At 43.8% G+C, this 15079-nt stretch overlaps 1 protein-coding gene across 4 annotated transcripts in view; it reads left to right on the forward strand.

Moving 5' to 3' along the window:
- UBE3C (ubiquitin protein ligase E3C) overlaps positions 1-15079 on the forward strand; it is a 1115457-nt gene that overhangs the window by 9853 nt on the left and 1090525 nt on the right. The window contains exon 1 of one of the 4 annotated variants that reach the window (XM_078663267.1): positions 9719-9815. The exons of the other annotated variants lie outside the window; for them this stretch is intronic. The gene's annotated coding sequence lies outside the window, so the exon portion shown is untranslated. Of the gene's footprint in view, positions 1-9718; positions 9816-15079 lie in introns of those variants that run through there. 4 annotated transcript variants of the gene reach the window in all.

The raw sequence follows: 15079 nt of genomic DNA on the forward strand, positions 1-15079 counted from the left end.
TGGTAGCTTTATATGTTCATCTTCTCTTCTAGTTTGGTGGAGACTTTTTAGGTTTCGTAACCTGGCGAGGGGCGAAGCCACTCCCAGATCGAAATCTGTTGTTTCTAATAGTGAGGTTAGGACAGCCTCTGTTTCCAATTGGCTAGCTCCATAAATGGAGGCTAGCCATTGGGAGGCAGAGGCTGTCAATCGCGCTTTCTCACGAAAACGCGATTCGGGGGCGTTTCTGGTGCTTTTTTTAAGCCCCGCCCCTTTGTCCCGGGCCGCGCTGCGATTGGCTGCCGGCCCGGGACACCCCCGTGACGTCATTCCCGGGCCGCGCTGTGATTGGCTGCCGGCCGGGAAACCCCCGTGACGTCAGCCAATCACAGCGCGGCCCGGGACCTGACTTGTTGTGGATATTGTTTATGGTCGACAAACGTTCTGTAGTCCTTCTTTTACATTTTAGCATGAAAGCCTCGAGCATTCGGGAACACTAGGAGCCATGTAGGGGTCAGGCAAAGCATGAGCCCTTTTGTTTGCTGCCAGAGGCACGTAGACACCCTCACCGACTCGGCCGGATTGTTATGCCTGACCCAAAGATGCCCGTCGTTAGCGACGTGGCTCCTCCCCGATGCGGGACTGCACAGGCGCAGTGTACTGTGTATGCTGCCTGCTCCTCCGCTGGCCCCCCGCAGGCGGCTGTCAGCACAGGGGGATACGCTCCGCCAATCAGAACGCGGCTTGTTGTGGTGCGACTCCGGTACGGGGAGCTCCGGGACCGAGGCCCGGGGTGGCGGAAGCAGTCACAGTTTAGAGAAGTGGGTGGGCAGAGTGAGGGTGGGAGAGAGCTGCGACCCCCTGGGAGGATAGTACTGATTCCTGTGGTAGCAGGCATCAGTGAAGAGAGTGTCAGAGGGAACAGTTCTGTGTCTCTGGGATCCCAAACAAGGGAGGGCAGCCCTTCCGCCTTCGTGGTGTACGGGGGCCTCTGTCATCGGGGGTGTAAATAACCTGAGAGGGGATTCGAGTTCACTGACGGACTGAGGCATATCGAGGACCACCCGCCGGGGTTTCACAGGCCGCCCTGGGGCCCGGGAGGGAGAGAGGGGGCTTGGGAGAGTGGACTCACTCTGGTGTCCAGCCAAGGTGGGATACCCCGGGGTGTAGGACAGGAGGCCGCGCTGCCGGACCGCGGCACAGCGAGGGTGGACGACGCCCCCCGAGGTGGGCAGAGGTCCGTACACCCGGGCCCTGGTGCAGAGAGGCGGAAGAGCCTGGGGGCCACAGGAGGCCGAAGCCGCCGCGCACCGAGAGCCGGACCATGAGGAGAGAGATGAACGGGGTCACTAAGAGCAGGTTTGAGGTGAGTGTGAAGACTCGCAGAGGTACAACAGTGAGTGAGGTGTGTATCAGGTACACGAACTCTAGTACGCAAGACAAGAAAGCTGGCAGTACACGAAGTTATTGTTGTGCTCATCAGGCTTCTCGGTGGGATTGAGGGCGCGGGCACATTGAGTGTTTCAGGGTGCAGACGTATTTTAAAGATCTCATCGTGAAGGTACATTAACAAACAGGTTTCAAGGTGCGAACATCAACTGTGAATTTATCAGGATGTGCGTTTCTGAAGCTCTTGTTGTAGTGGTTGTGCCTCTCGTACGTGTTACCGTTGTCCAGGTAACTCAATCTGCTCCTTAACTTTGTGTCACGGTCCCTTGCAACTGTCACGTTTTTTCGTCTGCACTACTTGGGTACTGTCTTTTTCTCGGCCCGTGCTCTACCCTTTTGCCTGCCCCATCTATGAGGTTTAACGTGTTGCTGGCTTTTCTAGTGGGGGTCATTTTGGTTCTACACATCTCGTCGGTGTCACCTCTGGTGCGGGGGTAATGTCGTTCGGTACCGTTTGTGGACTAGTTAGGGCTACATATACTTTTTTGGGAACCATATTATCGCTTCCATTTCAATGTGGTGGTTACTGTGGAAGACGTATATTATCTCTTGAGTTTATTTATCTTTTGGGCAGATGTGGATCCGAGAAGTTGATATAGTCTGCGTGGAGAAATCCGAACCATTTTACTTTATTTATGTGCACTGTAAACGGCCACCTCCACTGATTCTTTGTGAGGTGGAAGAAACGCTGTCCCATGAGCTAACTAAACATTAAGCAGGGCTTTCAACACTGTGCTGGTAGAACACTGCTCACATTATGTGCCAATGTCTTCGTTTTTACGAAATATGTTTAAATGCTCAAAGGGCTTGCTTTAAAGACCTCCCTGGCTCAGGTGGTTGCTGGGAGCCTGGTCCTGCCACTTGTTAACAGATCTGTTTATGTGCACAGGGGAAGAGTGCGGCCTGCACTGTACGTGTAAACAGTGCCCGGCGAGCCTGGGACAGGAAGGGATTAGGATTAAAGGCCGCATCAGGGAGGGGTGAGGGTGGATTGCTCACGCAGAGGAAGGGGTAAGTAAAGAGGCCACTGTGCTGCAGGTGAGGCAATAGGAAGTCTCTGTGCTGGGGCAAGACTAGTAGTCAGTTCGTACATCATTCTAGGACTCCGCGGTGCCCAGTACAGAGTTTTCCTTGTGACCAGCGTACTTTTATTTATTTATTTTAACTTTTTAATACAGCGCAAACCTATCATCTAGCAGCTTAGTTCCTTACAGAGAACGTTTCTGTTGCGCCAGGGACAGCTCTTACAGAAGAGGAGTTGTACACAGAAGAGTGATTGGCAACGACTTTATTTTTGATGCATTAGGCCTTTTAGGAGGTGTCCTGCGTGGATATAACTGTCAGATAACCTAATATTTATTGGAGTGTGTTGAAAACATAACTTTTGGGCAGTAGTCATTTTTATTTTTACTTCACACATTAGCAATCCTTATTTCCAGTTTGAAGACTTATTGATCATTATTTACGTAGAAGTATTAAAGTTTAGATATATTGAGTGAGCGGGATTAGGACCCAAGTCTCTGGGTTGACAGGATAGTAACTAAATCAGTAGACAAAATCATCATATTTTGAAATTAATTGATTTTAAACCAACACTGAGTCACACAACATATACAAATAAATACATTCAGACCTCATCACTGGGTATATTCACTGAATTGGCGAGTTTTGCACCGTAGTGTCAGCCATTATTGTGCTAGCCAGAGTAATGTGCCTTAACTTAACTGTGCCACGTCGCTGGGTGGTGTCAATATTGTGCCATGCTTGGGATCATGCCAACATTATGTACTACGTGGTGACAAATTATACTTTTTCTGCACGGCCACGTTATCTTGCACGTATTGTACAGATAGGCATCATTAGCAATTGTGTGTATATTGCCTGGGTAATGTGACCGTGTTATACTCTGTCAGTGTGCTCCAAATGGAGACCTTGAAATTGAAGATGGGATCTTGTGAAAACTATGGCAGCTTTAAATGGTCGTCGCTACACCAAAGGGGCTTAAAATGAGTACTTCATAGCAGGGTTAATGATCTCTTGTAGCTTCCTTTGGGAAAGCCATCTCAGAAGTGTGAAGGGGCAGCTTTCTACCAAAAGGACGTCTATTTAGAGAACCCAACATTAAATAAAGCAAGTGAAATGTTAAGGCATTGTTGGACCTTTTGGGGATTGTTAGTATGATTGAGTGAAAATCTGCAGCCTTTATTTGACCGTTTACCAGCAGCTCGGTCCATGCTGTATGTTAGGGTTTATAAGGTCATGATCGGGTAAATGGCAATACCAGATCATACACTTCCCAGGTAATAGCACTTTCTCTAGTAGTGTGAGCCCCAGATACTCTATTTGAACGCCAACACTTGGTCTGTGGAATAGAAAGATATTCATGGTGGTGGCAATAAGCAAGTCCTTTACTATCGGGCATATTTGGTTATTACTTCTGGACAGTAAGTTATGTGAAGCTAAAATGAATTTATATAGCGCGCGTACACCGGGATGGTTTCATGACGCTACCCTGATGGATACGTGTGCCTTAAGGAGTTACTCATAAGCATGCCGTAACAGCCAGGTTTTAAGAAGTTTTCTAAAACCTAGGAGGTCGGTGCAAAAGCGAATTTCAGAAGTAAGCGAATTCCCAAGTTTAGGGGCCAGGATAGCAAACCTTGCACCGCCTACATGCTTCAATTTAAATGAGGGAGTGGACAGGAATTGCTTATGGGCCGAGCGCATATTACATGTGGGTTCATGCCTTATAATCACTGTTCAAAAATGTAGGACTTCTTCCATTTAGAGATTTGAAAATGAGGCAGCAGACTTTGAAGGCGCAGCGTTGAGTAATCAGGAGCCAATGTAGCTTCCTCAGAAGCGGAGTGACATGGTGGTTCCTGGCTTGAGTGAAAATCAGACGCGCAGCTTGGTTCTGTACTAGCTGCAAGCCTTTTGATCAATATAAGGCTATGCCAAAATACGAGTTGGCATAGTCAGTATGGGACACAACCATGGCAAGAGTAACCTGAATCGGAGCTTTCTGGGTGTGTAATCTTTGGATCTTTTTTATTTTCCTCAGATGGAAGAAACAAGTGGAAATTATATAAATAGATCTGGGACTTCATAGTAAGGTCCTGGTTGATAGTTACCCCAAGGCTCTTGGCCGAACTAGAAGGGGATGGGTGTTGACCCAATTCCTTGGGCCAAAAATTAGGGCCCCAGGGATTTTTATGAATACCTCCTGTTAACCCGGATAAGACAGAGCTGGTTCTAAGTTTTAGATGGTTGCTGTTCATTGTTGTATATTGATTCTTCATGTAATATGGCTGACAGTAGTCATTAGCACTTCCTTAGTGTTCTTTCCTCCTCAGTCTCCCTGAATACCTGTGTGTGTTCTAACCTGTACCAGAGTGTTCTACCGGTGTCAGTTGATGGTCTGGTCAGCTGGCGAGGTGTGTACTCAGCTGTGTCCTACAATAAATCTACATGTAATCAACTAGAAGTATCCTGTCATCTATTGTCAATATTTACAGCATTCATCCATTCACTAATGACAGCACGGTGGACTGAAAAGTCTGGATCGAATTGGGGGAGTTGCTGGTGGAAAATATATAGGTAATATATAAGTGTGAGCTGGTTAAACAAATACCTTATCCAGCAGTCCTCTCGGTCAAATGGGAGTCTGCTTAGTTCACACATGCTGTATAAGAATGACATTTTATATTATAGTACATCACAAAGTAAGTTGCCCTAATCTGTTAAACAATTGCACTTTCTGTTAAATATACACACACACACACCCTCCCTTTAAATCTTTATTACTATTTTGTTAGGTACACTCTATAACCAATGTGACATACCCACAAGAGCACTTGTTGCTGCTGAGAAACCACGGCCATATTACACATTCAACGCTAGCTCATGTGAGTTGTGACCCTCCGATCTGGAAACCATAATTTCCTACCTGCTGTATCCACCCCAGACGGGGTCCTCCTGCAAGGTACTGTTTACAACTCAATCAATACGTGTTACACAGCTAAATGAGGCCCAGTTATAACCTTTAGGACCCGTAGCAACTTCTCATGAACCCAAACTCAGTGCGTGCCCTTTCATACAACCATCTTCTTAGCATTTTTGTCCTTCTTTGGTAATCTCTAGAATCCTTCACCTGCCAAAAATGTACTCTGTTGTGCCACATTACTCTTTTCCCCTATACCTAAAAAGGCACATTAATGTTTTTTCACTGGTTTTAGTTCCTGTCTTACTTCTGTGGAGTTGCTCACATCAGGGATTCCCCGTGAAGAACTCTCCCCTTCTTCTTAACCTGACTGACAGTCAAGTCATGAGATGTTTCATCTCCAAGTTGAGAGGTGGTTACAGGCCCCCCTTTTTAGCCCTCTTAATGTCACACTCTTTGATCTTCTATGATGACTGTCTGCAGTTTCGAGGCAGGAGCCTCCTGAAGCAAAATGAGTAGCACTGATCACTTATTTCAACGGTGAAAGGCTGAGTCGATCCTACGTGGATTCAAATCTTGGTTGATCATGCCACTGGGCCTGTTCTCGACCCACTGAACTACCTTACTGTATTCTATTAAAGCAAACGTCCGAGCAGGGGGAATGTCTTGTATGTACCACCCCCTCCCCCCCCACCTTCGCCAAACCAGAAGGGTTGAACACTGCTCAGAACACATATGCAGCACTATCCACATATGTATATTGTGAGGACTCGACAGCACGTACTTAATTCTAACTTTGTCTGCACGTTGGAATTCCAGAGCATCGATGCACTGCTAACTAGTTTGCATATACAGCTAACCGTATATGTGCCAAGGAGAGCCCTTAAGCATGTATGTAGAACTAACCATGTATGTCCCTAGGGGATCAAGGGAGTATGTTAGTATGCTCACAGCTTACCCCAGTCTTTTCCCAAACGAGCACCAGGTGAGCATCATTAACCAAGTATTTTTCATTGGTGTCGCATGGCGTGAAGGCACACCATTAACCCTGTAGATTCTGCATAGCATATACACTGTAGTAGTGAAGCATGTGCCTATGGCGTTAAAATACCATGGACGTGCACGGAGTGCCTGCTCAGGGGGGTCGCCATACAATGGATCGATTCCTAAAAATATATGTCCCGAGAGGGTCAACTTCGTATATGCTCCGCGTTAGTCGTGTGTGTGCTTAGCCTTAGATGGTTGTGTACACACCGCGCTATTTATGTATTAACTAGCAGAGATTATTTATTAAGATAAGGGACAAAGACGCAGACACTCATGATTGGATTGAAAGTGTCTTTTTACTTTGTCTCCTAATATTAAATGCATGTGAAAGCTAATTAATTTAGATTAGAGTTTCTTTTCTTTGCGTCCAGTCTCTAAACCCACTTCGGAATCAGATAAAGTGTTCAAACGTGATGTGCTTGACGCTCACGTAATGTAAAGAAGTGTGCTCCATAGCACGGACGCACCCCATGACTGGCTGACTCGTACATGCAGCCAGTGGTTATACAAAGGGCCTGCTGGCCGGGCGCTAGCTTTATTGTTGTTGCGGTTAATGAGTCTGTAGCCTTTTGTGGTTGCTGCCGTTACTGGCGGCTCAATTAGCTGAACAGCGAGGAAACCTCGAAAAGCTATGCCGACTGACTGCTGTTGAAGGAGCAGGCTTGAGTGTGTGCGCACGGTGACAGGCTGTCTTATCTATGTGAGCTGTCTCTGCAACAGGGGTCTCCAACCTTTTCTGTAACGAGCTATTTAAATTCATTGAAAATCATCCCGAGCTACTTAAAACTAGTGATATAAAAGTGAACATCCCATTCAAGAGTGTCAGCAGTGATCACATCGGTGCATAAGCAGGGTTTCCAGTAATAATATCAAAAAGGCTTTTGACAATTTGATATGATTTTGCATGTGTAGTACATACAAACCATAGCTGCAACCCCCCGGGCACCAAGGTATAAATAGTAGTTATACATCTCTCAAACTCTAATAGCTTTAACCACACTTTAAAGATTCAACTATTTTTCTACAGACATCAGCTTATGAGTTGTGAAAATACACAAATTTGCGTCTTGAATACATGCTTTTTAATTCTGATATACATATAATAATTCAACCAAACAAAAGCTTCGATAATCATAGCTGGCTGCACACAGGAGAGCTACTCACAGATATCTTGAGAGCTACTCGTTGGCGACACCTGCTCTGGAATGTGCACCATGGCAAACTCTCTTGTCTGTGTGAACAGGCTCGGGAGTGTGCCACAACTCCAGAATGGCTGATCCAGAAGGAACAGACTGAAGTCTGCACAGTGATTCTACGCAACAACATTTTGCCTTGCTTGGTACTTCCCAAAATATCAATCATACTTAAGTCAGCACCACCTTGCACACTTGTGAGCTTCTAAATAAGCGGCTCCCAGTTGCCTTAACATCGATGTTCTTGCCAGTGCTCTTTAGAGAGGACATTAGGATCCATCAGTATGTCAGAGATATTTAAGTGAGTCTGAAGTCTCCTAAAGCACAGCCATCGAGTGACTCAATGGCTGACTTTCCCTCTTCCAATCCCGGATAGCTTGAGTCTCCCTTCATTTGATGACCTTCTATACTGAATTTATTCTCTTAGTCAAGTATCCTACAGGTCCACACCCAAGAGAGATCACCTCTAAATTAAAGTGGATGGACCACTTCCTTCCTCATCACAAGTGTAAAATCTCGCCTTTTCATCATTGACCGCTCATTCAAAACAAGCATTTACAATGCAACGGTTTCGCCTTTGGAAAAGTTTGAGCTATTGGCATTGTAAATGACAACATTTGTATTTGTGTTGGTTTTGAAAACAGATAAATAAATGGCATTGTCCTTTACATTGCCAATCGCTCTAACTTTTCCAAAGGCGAAACCGTTGCATTGTAAATGCTTGTTTCTCAATGATTTTACTGGTTAAAATTCGATGGGTAGTGAGGTGGTTGTTGACAACATCGTTAGGGTCCAAGGTAGGTTTCTTTAGTAATGGAAAGTTCTGCCCTTTCTTGAAGATCATGGGGAAGGTTCTTTACCTTGAAGTAACAATGGGAGTGAGGGTATCTCCTTCAATTGTTTTCAAAATGGATAATGGTAAGGAGTCCTTGAATTAGATAGAAAGTGGCCTGTGAAAGCTGAGCATGTCTGAGGTTGGCATGTGAAAAAATGTTGACGGTTGGCAGTCCTGTCAAGTTTATTGATTTTGCTTTACAATAAAGCCATACAATAATAAAACATAAACATTTACACATTGCAGAATACCCAAATGTATACACTTCATTATACCAATACATACGCCAAGTAATGCATCTTTACCATCAGTGAAAAGGAAGTTCTGGGCTTTCATGTGGCTAAAGCACAAGGCTACAAAAAGTACCTTATTATCTGGACATAAAGCTGACCCCGTTGGGAGCATTTCCTTGACTTGATTTCACCGCGTAAGAAAAGGGCCCCATACCTCAGATTTAGGCTAGGCATACTACAGGTTCAATCATACATTAAATCTGTTCCAAAGGTTTCAGACAGAGAGATGAAATGTGATAATGTTTCTTGGGTAGCCAAGAAACTTTAACACATTTTATGCTATTCTGTGTTAATTTATTAGCAGCACACCCCTCACCCCGAAGGTCTTACCTCTGCCCCCTAATTTTAAAATACTGTATGAGGAGCTGTACGAATGCCCTTTCACTTCTATTATAGAACTGACCAGCCGGAGATCTATAAGGCTGTAGCATCATATATATTCACTGCTTAAAAGGGAAGATGACCGATTACATCACGTTGGCTACTCGCTGGCTATTTTATCTCAGATAGTGTTCACAATGTCCAGGGCTGTATGAATGCTTTCCTTCCAGAAGTTCTAGAACCATTGCATTCAGTTCATGTACAATACAATACTGGTTAATCGCATTAAGTGATCTTGTTCTACTGAGGTGGTGTTTTTTAAACTTATATACCAGTGCCGTCTCCAGCATCTTTTTTATAAAATGTGTTGTAAAAGACTTTATTCAAGTATAGCAGTTGAACATTTTTTTTCTTTTACTTATGCAACTGATGCTTAATCTCTGTACTTATATGGTAGTCCCGATTACCAGTGAGCACCACACATTACACTTACAGCTGCAGATCTTGCCCTTTTTTAGGTCTTGTCTAATACAGCGTGCATGCTCTTTCGCTTGTGAGCGATATTAGATGCAACAAGGGCGTTGGAGTCTGCGAATTACTTACCATTCATTGGCTTTGTTGTCTCTCTTATTAGCTGTCTCCTAATTTGCCAGCACGTACTGGCTTCACATCCTCTTCTTTTGAGTGTGGAGAATGGACCAAGAACTGATTGATTCATCTTGATTATTGTCCTTCTGCTGCTCGCGCTGTGATTGAGGAACTATTTCCTTCTTCCCCTCCCCTCCCACGCCCATGTTCGGTTTGCTTCTTTCACTCCCACTCCTGTGTCCATGTTGCTTGCTCCTCTTTAACCCCCGTGTCCATGTTGCTTCTTCCCTCCCACAGTTCACCCTCCAGCTGTAATATATTGCTTCTTCCCCCCCACTCCCCCTTCCCGTTGTCTCTTTTGTATCCCCACCACACAACATAAGAAACAAGCATTTGCAATGCAATAGGTCTCGCATTTGTGAGAGGTAGAGCTATTGGTGTTGTAAATGATGATGTCTTTTACCCATGGTCTTTTTTTGATTTGAGTGTTGTGGATGTATGTGGTGTGGAGTTAAACTATGTGAGTTAGATTTGAATTGTTAGTTGTGGAATTGTGTGGGGTGGTATTGTATGATGTATTTGTGTAGTGGAATTATGTGGCATGGTGAATAGATAGGGTTGAGAGCTGCCGACAGTAGCTAGAAAGGGAAGAGTGCATGAGAGAGCAAGAGAGAGGGATGAGATATGGTACGAGATCTCTCTCTAGAGGGATGAGTGGGTGGGGCACCCAGGCGGGGTGGGTGAGGAGGTGAGAGGTGGACTAGTGTACAGTCTGAGGAAGCATGTAAATGTATAGGCATTTATATAGCGCACTACTTACCCGTAGGGTCCCAAGGCGCTTCGACCGCTGCGAAACCCTTCCTGGCTTCCCTGAGAGATGGTCCCTTAATGGGTATCTCCAGGGTGAGACCAGGCATCCCCGGCGGTCTGGTGGGGCCGTTAGTGAAGATGAGGCAAGCTTATGCCCAGAGTTGCCGAGTGTGATCGCTGATCAGAGTGGGCACCGAGGCGAGAGAATTATCGAGTCCGCTGACCCTGGTCCAGAAACCTGCCGCGCCGGGAATCGAACCCTGGTCCCGGGCCGTCCTCTGCTCTCGGGTCTGCCGCCTCTAACCAGTGAGCCACACTACTTCACTTCACATAGGAAGTTAGCATGTGTGAGCAGGTATTATAGATAGGGTGGGATGAGAAAGGAGGTGGGATTGGAAGATGAGGGGGTAGTGGGAGTGTGAGGAGAGATGAGGGGGTAGTTGGAGTGTTGTGGAGAAATGATAAGGTTGGTGGAAGTGCGACGGAGAGATGGGTTGAATTGGCTTTGTTTGTTGTTGAATTATGTGGTGTGGAATTGTGTGATGTGGCGTGGATTTCTAAGTAAATTATTTTATTTTCGGCTCAATATATATTAAAACAGATATATATCAACCATTTAGAAAAAATGCAAAAAAGTTACTGGTAGGATCAAAATGTTATGAAAGATTGAATGGATTTCAATTTAAATTATTAATTTATGGTTGAAAACATTTGTTTATGTCTCAAACGGACCATGTTAGTACATTATTTCAAATTGGCAACATTGTGTAAAATCACATAAACATCAGGGACATTGTAATTATGCAGCATGGACAACAAAAAATGTGTGCAATGTTAAGTTATGCATACATCAAAAGTGCTAATTCACCTTGTATCAACAAATAATTACTTAAACACCACCTCATTGTTTTGGTGTTTATGTTGCATAATTACAATAACCTTGGCATTTAGTGCACATTTGCACCATAAACAATAACCATATATTAGTACCACATTAAAATTCAAATGTAGCAGGCAACATAGCTTTCTTTTTTAACTTCAATTTAGTTCAGGATCAGAGAGATTTTTATTGAGAACGAAGCATGGCGGCACATTGTTTTAAAAATTATTTTCGCAGAGCCTGTTGGCGCATTGTATTAATAAATTGTTGACGTCTGCTACAATTTAATTACGTTTAAGGTCATATTGTTAGATCCAAATAATAGATTTGTTTATTTTGATAATGGGTTTAAGATGTGATTATATGCGCAAAGAAGGAGGCCTTATTTATAAGTAGGTATTTGCATTTTCAAAAGTGCATTACTGGCATGTAAAACACGCATGGCATGGTTGAAACCGTTAATTTAAATAAGGGCAGCCTTTCATCCGGCACCAAACCACATCAATAACTTGATTTGACATAATCCAAATACATTTTTATAACGTTTTAAACAAGAATCTTGAGCCACGGGGGTTCATCAACATCACAAGACTAGCTTCTGGTTTTAATGAGAGATTATTAATATGATAATGTGCACTACCCTTAACAAACGTTTTTAATAAGTTCAGTAGATGAGTGCCGTGCATGTCTGAGCAATGTCTTAAAGACATCTTCTAGGCCTGCAGTACTGCCCATTAGCCCAGGTACACAAAAATTGCCATCAATGGTGTATAGGTGAGAAGTGCGAGAAATGCAAAGGACATCAGGGCCCTTTCGTAATGGGAACGGGGAGAGTCCTTTAACCCCTTCGACGCTGATGACGAGCTGGGCTCGTCATGAGGTAGCCTCCTCGCACGCTCATGACGAGCCCAGCTCGTCACGTAAAGTGCGCTTTTAAAAAAGTCAGCGTACGAGCGGAATTCCGCCCGCACGCATGCGGTTAAGCACTCCTTGAAATTAACAGTCCCCTTCATGCTACCCGGGCGATCGCGGCGAGTTCAGGAATAAGGAAGCAGCAGCAAGATAAGTGGATCAAAGCACAGCAGTTGAAGTCTGTCGCACTTTAGCCTGCATCACCATCAGCAAGCTCTCTGCCCTGGGCGCTCCCTCCACTTCTGAATACGGCCCCTGCTGGCAGACAGTCCGTAGACATAACAAGAGAGAACAATACTAGAGTTGGTGCGTCATGGACACAAAAGAAAGAGCAAACAAGGCCAAAGTAATCCGAGCTGCGTGACGTAAATTACATTTATGAATATGTGGTGGCGAAAAGTAATGTTTAGCACTGAGTCATATGGTAGTGATATTTTAATGAACACTTTTAAAAATATGTAATTTGGCTGGCATATTGTATCGTTTATTTTGTACACACTTTGAATATGGCGGCCAAGTTAGTCCTGCTGAATGGTAGAGCTTGTGCATGGTCGAACCTTTTTAAGGCACGCTGGTTTTAGAAGACCCTATGCAATGATTAAGAAAAACAATTTTTTGACTAAAGTACGTGAACATAATTTTTGTCTTAATACTAAATATTACCTTATAGAACGGTATTCAGTATACATACTGACATTTATATCTCTACCATATCTCTTTTACATATATCAACATGACAGTTGTCATTGTTATTAAAACAAAACATTTAAATGTACATACATGACGATCCTCACGAATACAAAATGAAGAATACTCAACAATCCCTAGTTGAGTGCGAGGTCACAAGTGGAGAAAAAGCAAACAAGCCCAATCTCCCTTTTAAAAGGGAGCCCAAAACGAACCAAATATCCTACCAAAAACGAGCCCAACTACTGTACACATCGTAAAGTGGAAAAAGGCTAAATAAATAAAATCAGCAGAGCGGGAGGAACAGAGAAGCACAGTACTGACACAATTGTGGAATTAAGAGGAGATGGGAGGGAGGAATGATATATTTACATGTAAGGAGCTTTGCCTCCAAAGCTGAACACAGGCAACCAGTAACAGACCAGGATACAGAGAACCCCCCCCCCCCCTAAGAACACATAAGACCTAATGTATTTTCCAATGCTTGTTATATGTCTGCTGTTGCCCTTCAGTGGTCTACACACTTCCTAACCCGTTCTCATGATGCTGTTTTGCTCACTGAATCAAGTAAAGCTGTACTGACTGATACACACATCTCTTGTGTACACTGCAGCAATGACCTGAGAATTTACATGCCGGTGGCTCAAAGCCTAATCTCCTCTAGCCTAATACTTGCATTTCTTACTATAGGGGCAAAGGCAAACAAAAGAGAATCGCATTCCTGAATGTATTTTGGAATAAATATTTTGGGAAGTGAAATGCCCAAGGAGGGAGTTAATGCTTTCTAGTCATGCCTAAAAACAATTGTGTGCCTTCTGACCTTGATAATCTCCAGGGAAATTACAAGAAGTGAAAGAAATGTGTCATAATTTCAATTGCTGCTGAATAGGTGTATGATTGTGTGAGAGAATGGCACTGTGGAGTGTGTTCCATAAATCAGATACACAATGATTTAGAAGGAGCTTGGTTATACAAGCTTGTATGCCATGTTTTTTTGTTGGATGGTAGCAGTCTCCTTAAACGGGAATAATTGCAAAGGATATAGTATTTCCAGAAGGAATGTTTATTATCTGTACATGTGATTTTGCTTCCTTGATATAATAGTGGAAAACAGCTGACCTGTTACCCTTAGTGTTCTGCGTAATCCCTTATCTTTTGTATCTTGATTTTGTGATTAAGTAGTCAAATGCAATACTTCAGCACGTCCATCTGATTTCTGCAGGGGGCTCTGTATAACTCTTTTAATACACAAAGGTTGAGTATGGCTTTTTACATGGTGCTTTAAATCAGCTGGTTGAAAAGTGCATTTTCTTATACTGTAACTGCCACTGGTGCAGTGCTTTTTGCTGAAAGTATTTTCTCTAATACTGCACAAAGCAGCATGACATCTTTTTTGGTGACAAGCATCAGGATAATCAAAATCTGCATGGGAGGCACTCGCTGAAAACTGCGTATGTGGCTGTTAAGCATAGCCTGCATTTTGTTGTGTCTGTACTTGCCCTTTTTACCAGGACCAGATACAAGTTGCTGAAAATACATACCCGTGTGGAACTTTCCCCTAGTCTCCATGCCCTTCTGTAAGGCCTATTTTCTGCTTAGTCCATGGCCCATGCAGCACCCACTCTTCCAGGATATCTTGGTACCCTTAAGAGTTTTAATTGTGCTAGCATTTTGACTAGCAATCAAATAGGAGGGACGAGACATTGTGAATGAAGCCTCACTACCCTGTTTGTGGTAATAAATTACATTATTTGTGTGTTGTGCCTAGTTGAATTGCACTGAGTTGGTCTTGATACCTTTGAATACGTTTTTGGCAAAATACGTTTGGGTGACGCATGTGTTGGCTGTGTCCTTCTCCTCTTATCACTCCAAATTCCAATTTTAGTTCTATGAAAGACATTTGAACTTCATGTCTTCGCTGACACCTGCCCAGTACCACTACATGGCACCACTGGGAGCTCCTGTGAGCTTGTTTTTTTTTTGTTGCTAATAAACCTTATAAACAATATTTAATTTAAAATATTTAAACTAATTCAGGGCTCGAAAAATCTGAAAAATGGTACTAGTCCTGCAGGTCTAGTACCTTGAAAAATCTCCTCGACCTAACAGTAACCTACTTGACCTCCGTCTCTGAAAGCGGAG

Source organism: Lissotriton helveticus, chromosome 10, assembly GCF_964261635.1.
Source record: "Lissotriton helveticus chromosome 10, aLisHel1.1, whole genome shotgun sequence".
In the NCBI taxonomy this organism is placed as follows: Eukaryota; Metazoa; Chordata; class Amphibia; order Caudata; family Salamandridae; genus Lissotriton; species Lissotriton helveticus.